Source organism: Dermacentor albipictus, chromosome 7 (assembly GCF_038994185.2).
Source record: "Dermacentor albipictus isolate Rhodes 1998 colony chromosome 7, USDA_Dalb.pri_finalv2, whole genome shotgun sequence".
NCBI classification, from domain to species: Eukaryota; Metazoa; Arthropoda; class Arachnida; order Ixodida; family Ixodidae; genus Dermacentor; species Dermacentor albipictus.
The window spans coordinates 118,519,355-118,530,968 of record NC_091827.1 but is presented as its reverse complement, the minus strand read 5'-3'; the positions used below and the strand labels follow the sequence as shown (position 1 = coordinate 118,530,968).

The following is an 11,614-nucleotide window of genomic DNA, read 5'->3' as shown; positions in this document are numbered from 1 at the left end:
AATTTTGCTTCTGCCAAGTGAACGTAGCGGGCATTTCAACACGCGTGTTAAATTCATGGCTGTTTCGTTCGTGAACATTACTTAAGTGACGTAAAATTATCAGTGAGCAAAACAGTTTTTATTTCAACGCGAGGAAACAAAACCGAAACTAGCGCAACTGTTTTGCTCAGTTGTGCAGATACAAAATGATCCAAAGCCGAAGCCGTCAATAGCATGACGCCATTTTAAAGTTGCGCTGTATCACGCGCGAGTGCGTTGTCGTTGAATGGTTCTGAAATCGCTGCGCTAGGGGCGACTGCAACCAAGCGTTGCGGCAAGTTACGGTGGGAGCTTCTGTCCGTGCTGTGTGATTGCGACGAGGGGACCGCCGCCAGCAGCAGCGCATCGCCGATTTCGTCTTTCGGTTTGCACTGCATCTTTCATTGTGATATGGGAGATCGCAACGGACAGAGACGACCAGATGCATACGAACCACTACCAGCGGGGACCTGTGACCTGTGCCATATTTCTCTTAACGTCTCAGGTAAGCATATCAGCTTTTGTTCCGAGTTTACAAACGGCGCGGACTCGGCCCTTCCGGTATGGCTACTTTTTGCGCCACGTTTCTCTTAGCAGTTCACAGACGTTTCTTGGGCATGCGTGCGCGTATGTATGCGAAAATACTACTGGCAGACGGAAGCCTCAGGAGAGCATCTGAAATTATTGCAAAGCTGTACTGCCAGGAGAAACACCGTTCTTAACGACTCCGGTGACGAGTGGCCTGTCGCATCGAAAAATCCGTATAATATCAAGTACTGCGTAACTTGAAGTGGAGATACAATACTAGCACCAGTGTGACTTTCGCTGGCGAAGACAGGTAGTCAAAAAGACAGCTTGTGTATTCTGAAGATTTACTAGCGCTTTAGGTATATTACCGCGAATAATAAAAGCGCTACAACGCTGTATGGCAGTGTCAGGAGATGTGGCAGCACAGATATCTTAAGAGCGGTAAAGCGGCTGCATGCACAAGCGAACAGACACAGCGCTTTAAAAGCGCTGAAACAGAAAAAAATTTATGTGCATTTGGCTGTAAGTAGAAAACACAAAACACGTTAGCTGACAATCTAAGCCGATGTATAATGTTATTATTTTTTATGTAATCTTTATTTTCATGGTGGTAAATATTTAAAAGCCTGAATTTGCTGCAACCTTTATATAGTAAAACCTACAAGGCGTACAAAACCAGGCTGTGTTATGCACAGAAGTTGTGGTATTCCTACCGGATTTTTTATTTTGAGTCCGGTGTTTTATGAAAAAGAGGGTCTTTTTATTTGTAGTCTTATGTTAGTGCAGATATTTGGCAAGCAGAAATGAATTGATTGCAAAGTGGTACCTCCTGGTGATCTGCATATAAACCCAAGGTTATCCTGTCTTGGCTATTGTAATGTGCATATAACAATTTTAAGTATATACTGCTGTAGTTGGCTTAGTCACTGTCGCGTATTTTGTAAAAGTAGAAGGCTATGATTATTTTACTGTTTTCATGCAGAAATACCTTTCTTTCTTGTACCAAGAAACGCTCACAGCATTGAATGAAATGAAGTGTGGTGTATTATTCTACTAATTTAATAAAGGAAATTTCGTCTGCACTGCATCAGAGATTAGTTTACTTTCTTTTACTAAACAATGCGTTATCTCCTCTGCTACTGCTGTTCTGTGTATTTTTGTAATTTTGAAATGTACTTTATTTTAGGTATTCAAGAAATGCCAACATCCAGAAGACGCCATCTTATCCAGCACGTTATGGGTGAGACAGATCGTAGCAGGCACTTTCGCATATCTCATTAGCATATGATGCTATTTGTTGTAATTTTTGTGTCCACTTTCCTGGCCTTTATTCATTTCAGCATTATTGTGCAAAGGGTAATACTTTTACATCGAGATAGAGTAATCGTCCAAAGGAGAAACATGGCTGGAGGTGACGGCACACATAAGCCTCCTTTGTTCGTATTTCTATGTTGCGCAGTTACTCTGTCATTGTCTACCAACAAGCCCAAGTTCTTCATCAGCTACATTTACTAATTCTCCGTTATTACAATTTCATTGATACAACATTGAAAGTACAGAGCTGCACAGGAAGACAGAGACTTGAAATGATGAAGAGGCGTAGAACAAGGAGCATCGCTGGAGCCAATGTTTCGACAAAGAGAAGGAGATAAGTTTTCTTGTCAAAACATTAGCTCCAGTAAAATTTCTTGTTCTATCACTATTTATGATTAAAAGACAGCATTATTGCTCTTGCTGAAGTATTATACATTATGGAATAAAAATTAGCAGGGTTAAATGTCAGGAATGTGAAATTTCTTGTGTATTTTAATGCTACAGCGAAAGCCAGAAAAACAAGATGTAGAGAACCACATTGTTATTTGTCACTACCCAGTTTGGCCAGCTTCATCAGAGCATGCACTTTGTTGCATTATCGACCACTGGAATTCATTAATTGAATTGCTTCGTGATTACTTATATTTAGAGATGCTGAACTTGTTTTAATGCAGCTTAACATAGTGCGTGTAAAAAATATACAATGACATTTTAAGAGGCTTGCAGTTGACTAGCAGATCATTTGATGGTATGAGCTCGGGTTTCCACTGAGCTTCCATGCACAAATCGGATGCACATTCTTTTTTTTTCATTGCTTGGATTTTCATAAGCATAAGTACCATTTCTTCTTTGTCGATGTTCTAGTTGTGTTGTAGGACCTAACTGTTTACATTTATTTGTATTGGTATCCATCTTACACAGACAGCTGAATTTTTCTTGTAAATTGTGACATGTTAGGACTAAGAGCATTTGTGCAAATTTGCTGCAGGTACACTCTGGTGGCTCCCGCCCTTGCATCCTACCACCGTGTCCTGACTACGTCCACTAGAGAGTTCGAAGCCTTTGGCAGCTCCTGCTGTCCTGCCACCACCGTGTCCTGACTACGTCCACTAGGGAGTTGGCAGCCTTCGTGATGATGCCAAGCAGGCTGGAAGCCGACAGAAAGATTAAGGTAAATACATGTGATTAAGTGGCAACTTTTTGAGTGAAGTGGCTTGTAGCCACTCAGCAATGAAAGAGTTAACTTCAAAGCAGTTTAGACTCCCTGCTATCTGTGCAGGGATGCTCAAGTCCACGCAGTTTGCCTTAGCCGCCAAAAGGCTATGTGGATTACACGAAATGCGCTGCAAATTTTGAAACCAGTAGGAGACCACTTGTACCATTTTTTTTCTTGCTTAACAAAAAACTGCTCTGATAAAGCTTTAGCAATCTAAAAACAATACAGTGTACACTCATACATGGTAGTGGGCATAAATTTACTAGGACTGCCTCAATAGTAAGTATGCCAATAAACACACCAAAACTGACTTTTTTTGCTAGTTCATCCTCATCTCTGTGCACTGCTGCATAATTTATGTTCCTGAAACCAGTTTTTGCATGCAGCACAACTCCTAAATATGTGGATTACATAAATTTGCAGCTTTTGCTGTAAGCCAGATTCATGAAAATAAAGTTAATAGGCCATTTTGTCCATTTTTAATGACCCATAATAAACTGAGCAGTGGCTAATAAGCAGTTCAATTTTTGGTGTAAGGCCTCTCTTTATTGTCCTGAAAAATTTGGCCCCCTTAATGAAGGAACCAATTTTTCTGCTATGCCTCTTATGATGCATAGATTGGTGCATTACACAAAATCTCACTTAGTGCTTGCGCCAGGAAAAAAACTTTTTAAGTTAAGTATTTCTTGAAATTAACATTTGCGCTATATTGAAGGGCCTCCAGTTTTTCAAAAAAAAAATTTCAAGTGGTCGTGTGCCAGGTTGGTACAGCTCGCATGGAATATCCTACTTACACAAATAGGGAGGGCCATGCCCTCCGTGGTTGCTCAGTGGCAATGTTGAGCTGCTGAGCACGAGGTCGTGTGATCGAACCCCGGCCACGGCGGCCGCATTTCGATATTGTTGAAATGCGAAAACACCCGTGTACTTAGATTTAGGTGCACATTAAAGAACCCCAGGCGGTCGAACTTTCAGGAGTCCTCCACTACGGCGTGCCTCATGATCAGAAAGTGGTTTTAGCAAGTAAAACCCCATAATTTTAAGTTTTTTTAGGGAGGGCAAAGTAAACTTGACTCTATGTTAAGATACTATTATTGATCTACAAAAGACAAAATGAAACATTCCATCCTATAAGCAGCTCTTCACACTCATTTACACTTTTGCACATTTTTATACCTGAAGTCTGGTGGCTTGTGTCTGTTTTCATTATCTGCTATGTGCCGATGGTAAACTTCAGGTTTGCCCTATGGTGAAGAATATTGTGGTGCTTATAGATATCGATCTATGTTTTTCAGGTTGCCTCGAAATTTTACCAAAGCCGTACCACACACTCGGGCAAGGCCTTTTTGCAAATGGCGTATAACCAGGCTCAACGCATGAGTGTCGAGTGAGTCTGGAGATCAAGGCAACCTGCTGTGCAACCAGCATGCAACCTTTGGTGGCCCCTCTACATGTTCCACCTATTTCACAGCTGCACCTCCGCCGCAACTTATCCAAACAGCATCACCAACTGTGGTCACTCATCGAACCATGGATGAATGTTGGGGTGGAGTGATTTGAAGAGACATTCTATTTGTCTCTTCAAATTCTTAGCAAATACTTGTGTTATTATAATTAATATGTGTCTTTAGTGCCGAGTTTTTAATGGTTCCTTTCTATTAGAATTCTCACCATCGATTCCTGGTATTATAATGTATGTCTTTATGCCCAGTTTTTCGTAGTTGTTTCGTACTTGTGTATGTAATTGATAGGTTCATACTTGTTATACAGAAGGCTAAAATGCAAACTTACAGCATTTTTTTTCTTTCTTTTGATAATCTACAGCACTGCAAAGGGTTCAAGAAATGTAACCTAACGTGGGCTCTTGTGCAGGAAAAATTTAAGAGCAATATAGAGTACTTATTTCAAACACCCATTATTCTTGGAAAAGTCAAGAATATAGGAGCACAAAAAAGAAAATATTAAACTAGAGAAACATGAGTTCCCCTCATAAGTCTGATAATAATGCGACTTCCTTTCACTGCAAAGATACCAGTAATGTACTCGCATACAAGGTTTCAAACAAGAAAGCTATGATGCCCTTGGCATTTCTCAGTGCCTATTTGCCACACTGACGAATGTCAAAGGCATCGTAGGTTTCATGCACACATTGGTTGTGTTACACTTTTGAGTATTGCATTTCTCAAACACAAAGGTTTACAGCAGTGCTTTAAATAGCAAGTGCATTTCCTAATTTATTAGTACAAGAGTAACAGTACAGATCATGTAAAAATTATTTTACAGACTATATGTCCATGGATGCACGCTTCTGATGACATAGCAGTGACGTGTTCGTGGGATGAATGTCTTTATTTCAGATTTAAATATTGGCTTCCAGGTCTGGGTTAGTCTCCTACACTGAGTAGTCTAGGTCAGAGCCCATTTACTAGAGAAAGTGAATTAAACTAGGAATTATAATCATGAAAAGATCTTGTTTAGGACACCAATAAGACAATCAGCAAGGTTCTTTGGTTATTCATTTCCAAATTTGTGAGGATATATTTTATGACTGGTTTCAATATTGTGAAAACAAATATTTGTTTATTGTCACACTAGAGTTGGCTGCCCCCATTTGTATACAACCCCTTTACAGGCTAAAAATTCAGTGTGTTACCCTATTTACTCGCATAATGATCGCACTTTTTTGTAAAAAAAATTGACTCAAATTCAGGGGTGCCATCATTACGCTGGTTAAATTTCCCGCAAAAAGAAAAAAATATATTATCTGGCATTTACTACGGGATGACAACAGGTCAACAAATAGGCAGCTGCTGCTGTATGTACTGCAGGACACGAAAAAAAATGGTGGCCGGCAGAGCAAGCCGAACGCGCTGATTGCGTTTTTCTTCTCGTGAGTACATTACAGCGCATTCAAACAGTTTCTTCCATATTAGTAAAGAATAACATCGGCGAGTTTGCGGCAATAGCATAGCCATGCCCACTTTGAGGGGACAGAGATGGGCGCGCTTAGCTCTGCCAGTGACATAGGAACACATGGTGGGCATGCTGCGGAAACTGCGGCATTTGTCTTCACCACTATCCTAATGTGGCACGTTTCCGCTAGGGGTGGGCGAATATCTTAGCTGCGTTACAAACGTCGGTGAATGAATAGGGTACACTTCTAACGTATCAGTGTAAACGTGGCTGCTATCATTGCCGCTCGCGATTTGTTGCGTGCCCACAAGTGCAGATGAGAAGAATCGAAAGACGCCTTTTTTGTTGTTTTTGTTGACCACAACCATTATAAAGCCTACACATAATAAAGGAAAGTTTGGTTGTAGCTTTTTTTTTGTCGTAGAAGTGCAGAAAGTGATGAAAGGAATGAAATGGGGCATCTGCTTAAGAAAGTTTTTTGCATGCAGTCTGCTTGGTTTGTCTTGAAGAGTCGTTCGCATAGCAGTCGACAGATGGTAAGCGCGATCATTATTAGCTAGATTTGGCACATGACACATCACTACGGCAAGTTCGGGGTGAAATCGTTACATGGGAAATTTAAAAAAATCGAATTTTGACGACAAAATTTAGGAGTGCGATCATTACGCGAGTGCAATCATTATGCGAGTAAATACGGTAATAGGCTGTTTTTGGTTTCGTGCACTCTATGTTAAGGGATGCAAATGGTGACATACAACAGAATGCAAAAATGACTAATGAATTCAAGCAGGGCATGGGGCTTTTTAGGCAGATGCGTGCGTGTGCTATTTATAAAGCTCCCCATGGTATGCCTGAAGGCATTTTCTAACACTTTGGTAGAATACACTGACACCCCCTTATTAACTCTTCGAAACAACTTCTATATATTTGTACTAGAGATTTGAATATACTGTCATTCATAAAGTGTTTTATTAGATTTGAATTGTCATTTATTTTTGTATAGCTGCTGTTTTTCAGTTATGTCCTACACAGTGGCAAAATATTTTTGTGGGCACTTTCCTGTGTATAAAATTTTCAGAAATAGCTTCATGCTGTATCTTATTTAGCTACTCGTATGCTGCAAAGTGGTGATACCTATCCAAATGGCTTGTACAATTACTGGAACTATGCAAAAATATATTAGGCCACATTAAATAATTTTACAGATTGCTATTTCAATTAGACATCAGCATTCTGCATATCTTGAAGAGCACGTATGCCAAATTTCGAAGTATAGGACAACTATAAGTGCATAAGGTTATTCTCATGCTATTGTGAGAAAATGTTTTTGAAGTATATTCAATAGTTTTTTTTCACAATAGCATGAGAAGTATGCAAGATTAGTAGGCAGGCCTCTCTGCCTGCCTACTAATTTTGCATACTTCTAGTAACTTTACATGCTCTTTGAATAGATATCGGCACTTTGCAGTCTACAAAGAGCTGAGGTAGCTACAGCACACTGCTTTTTGTGAAAATTTACACAAGAAAGTGCCCGCAAAGATCAGTGTATTTTCCCATTGTGTAGGACATAACTCAAGAAGCAGCTAAAGAAATACTGACATATATGACATCTGCATGAAGAACTCTACAATTTGCTCTCTTTTCAAGCCTCTAGCATGAATAATAAGACTGTTTCGAGTAATATTCAATCAGCAAAACATGCCCCTTGCTATAGTGACCTACAACCTAGAAACGCAAATTGAACGCAAGTCTTTTTGTTGAAGCGACTCTGGGCTGTCTTCCCAAGGGCTTCTGTTAAACACTGAAATTTCCTGCATTTACCAGAATTGCAATGCTCAAATGTTTGTGTATGTGCAATTGGTATTGGCAAACTAACAGAAAAAAAGACAATTCTGTGAAATGAAGAATTGACTATAACTTTGTTCGACATTTACATTTTGACTCCATATCTTTGTTTTGTGCTTTGTGCTGAGTGTTTCAGCAGTGACTGCCGCTAAAAATTGAACATAACTGCTTCATTACAATGCGACAATTTTCGCTAACAGAAATTTATAGCACTGGCAGGCATTATAATTACCGTACTCAATAACGTCTAGTTTGTAAGAACTCAGACTAGCACCAGTTCCGAGATACACAACCCAAAAAGACATGATCAGAAAGGTTTATCTTCCACACAGAATTGTCCCATAAAGCTTACAAAATGTTTTGTGGCTAAGTAATATCTGCAACAGCAAAGCATGTTCCACCAAGTATGGCGATAAATATTTCAGAGCTGTCAGTCTGAGGACTCCTACAAACTAACAATACCTTCAGCACTGAGTAGCCTCAATAATAGGAGGTCAGCCATTTTGATGAAATTAATAAAACTTCAGTTATTGTGATCTTGTTTACGAAAACATTTGCAATTGTAATTCAGTTCTGGTATCTGTCACTTTTGTAAATATTTTCCAATTAGTTTTTCAGACTACAATTTTTGGTAATAGAGGTATTCATTGCAGAAAGATCTAGTACATGGCACTTAATAATAAACGTACTGGTCATCGTAGACTTTCTGTTGCACAGCTGTTTCTTGAAATCTGAAAGGATGTACCCGCCTCCTTATGTTAGCTAGAAACGGAAATCTGTCAGTATGTTTTGTTTAAAATACAGCTGATCAACCCGATAGTTAGGCTGCTTGCCAAATATAAATTATAACGATAATAGTGAAGGACCATAATAACAGAGTGATGCTGACTCATAACTATGCCCAGCTACATCCACGCAGCTGTGCCATACAATGTGCATGTGTTCGGAAGAGCCAAATGCCCCAGAGAGAAAGCAACAGTAACTCATTGTTTGTCATCTTGTTCAAGCAGATTATGCGCTAGCTGTAATTTATGCTCAGTAAATGCATAAATCAGTCATGTCAGGTGTCTTACTTAAGGTTGCAAGTTCGAAGTTCTTGTAATCTTGCTTGTTTTTATTTTGTTTTCTTTGTGAGAATGAGTCACTTGGTTGCCTTCGCACATATTCTCAAAACTGTTTCATCACTGGGAATCAGGAAATTTAATTTGCATATGAAATTCCCAGTTACTAATTTGGTAGGCTTTGAGCTTAATTCTCTTATCTTTTATATGTTTATCTACCAAGTAGTCTTATCGTTCATTGAAACATATCCATGTAATGCAGAGAGGGCACCCAAATTATAAATATCTCTTCTTGCTTTCTACCCTGCTCTGGTGTTTTCAAAACCTAGCACTGGTGCAATGGCCTGTCTGCAGAAAGGTAGTAAAGTGGCTAAATTTAAAGGTCAACAACATAATTAAGATACAAAGCAAAAATAAAAGTTAGCAACTGTCCCCCATAACGAGAGTTCTGCTTAGAGTTAAAAAAAAATTGACATCCTGCTGTGGTGTGAGAATTGCTTTGGGTTCCAAGGGGACTACGTAGCACCTGTACTAGTGTATACAAAGCAAAAAAAAAAGATCACTCCAGATGGGAGCGGCAGTGGGAAGTCAAGCACAGATGCTTTATTTCACGCACCATTAATGTGGTTTATCATCTGCTCCTGTTGTATGGGAATGCATACATTGGGAAGACAATCCTTTGCGCCATTGTTACCTTAGCGGGACGCCAGAGAAAGGTAGAAATCGAGAACAGGTATTCACACTTGGTTGCCCACAGTGTGTTATTTGGATGTGTTTCACTCTACAAAAGACTACTGTGGTAGGTAATCATAATGACAAAGACAAAAGAATTAAAAGAGGTATGTGTCTGTCATCCGTCCGTGACCTCCAGCGTTTATAGAAACACTTCTTTGTGTATATGTGCCAAGCCGTAGGGAGGCTTTACGTAACTCAGTCATGCTTGCTAAGCTAAAGATTGGAATAAGGAAAATCACAAGAACATTGTATGAGTGATTTATAAATGTGGCACCTAAAGTAACATTCATGTATGTCCTGAGGATAGATTACAGCCAGTGCATAATGTGCTCTTACAGGATGACTTGTGATGAGTAAAAGAAGCCTTCCTCACATCTTCCTCTTTGTTTCTTTTGGATCTTTGTGCACTATGTGTATTGTTACAGCTGCGTGCATGCAGCTGGGTATAGTTTGTTTATGTGTTCTGCTTCCCCTCTTGTACTCGTCATTCATGCGCTATCCTTGCCGTAACAAAATACAGCTGCCTGTGCTACTTATTTTGTCAACGTGTTTGGATTATGGAAAGTTTTCTATTAGCGGTTATTTCTACCTGTGAAATTGTCTGTGTGAGCTATTTTACTTAGTCTTGCAAAAGTATGCTTCTCAACATAAATAAATGATCAGTGTAAGTGTTGCTGTATTTATTTTTGTAATTTTTGTCAGTTATGAGGTTTTTATACACTGTTGCATGTTGTATGACAGAATAAAATTGATGCACAACTTTTTAATGTGGTGTTTTTCAGATCAATTTTCATCACGCTAACATGCACAAATTGTGTGGGAAAAAGTGCCAACAAGAGTACCATAAGGTAAGACAGCTGTTTTTACTATTAGACTGGATTATCAATTGCCAACCAGTTGTTTTCAGCAAGCATAGCGTAATGCATAGATAATGTAATCTAAGTTGGAATATTGTTTTTATTGCACTTCATTATATGGGTCTCCTTTGTACATAAGTGCAGCCTCTCTTATTTGTTATGTGTAGCTTACATGCTTAGAATGTTAAGTCGTAAGTTAAGTCTTTTAGAACAGGGAAATAGGTTGAACTTATGAATATTTTGACATAATATAAGAGACTTGTGCGGTGGTGAATTAACCTTCTACATGAGTTACATAATATTTTGGGGTCTCATTATGGTTCTGAGTGGCATTGCAGTGTCATGCATATGCAGCTGCAGGCTACATATTGGATATTTATTTAAGACTGTTTTGCTTAGTTGGCTATTGATTCCAGTTTAATGGTAAAGAGAACTGTCTTGCTTTCATAGTGATTCTGTGCTGACTTATACATTTGAATTTTCCACAAGACAGTAACAAAGATTGATGAAATATTAACTTTTTCTTGCTAACCTGCCATGTGCTTTTTGTCAAGTTTACTGTGGATTCTTTGTTATCCTATGTTGTCTTTTCATAGTAGTCTTCTTGAGAACTAGCCGTAGTCGTGTGTACTTACAGCAAGAGTTGTTGACACATTTTGAAAAGCGGCTCGACACTGCCATCCAAGAGTGAAACGACTTGCAAGAGGCCGCATTTGCCGCTAGCATTTGCAAGAGGCCGGCACCACGCACTAAGGGTAACTTGACACACATGGTGGAGTCATCGGACTCGTCTAGAATAGTTACCTGAATCTTTCTTGCAGTGTTCACGAGAGACTTTATCTTGAGTCGTTCGACTCATTTAGAATTGTTAACGGACTCCCTCAGCATTAGTCTTGTAACCCTTTTGAGAGGGTATAGGCGACTATTACAACAGAGTATGCATGACTATTGTGTGCAGAGTCACGCGAACACCTTGTATTGAGCACAGATAGTCTCGGGACTCTCTGCCAAAAGAGAGTTCGGGTGTCTCCCACAAAGTGAGTCGTATACGTGACGAGTCCAGACTCTTCGAAAAGAGTAAGGGATACTCTTTTTTTTCTTAGTGTGTACTTCATTGTCATGTGCCA

The 11,614-nt window shown here is 39.4% G+C and overlaps 1 long non-coding RNA gene across 1 annotated transcript; it reads left to right on the top strand.

The window, feature by feature from the left end:
- The first annotated feature begins 314 nt into the window (after nucleotides 1-314).
- Nucleotides 315-4,706, top strand: LOC139047595 (uncharacterized). The gene is made up of 4 exons (XR_011507244.1): nucleotides 315-523; nucleotides 1,733-1,786; nucleotides 2,849-3,031; nucleotides 4,372-4,706. It is a non-coding gene; the product is annotated as an uncharacterized lncRNA (long non-coding RNA).
- The last annotated feature ends 6,908 nt before the right edge of the window (nucleotides 4,707-11,614 follow it).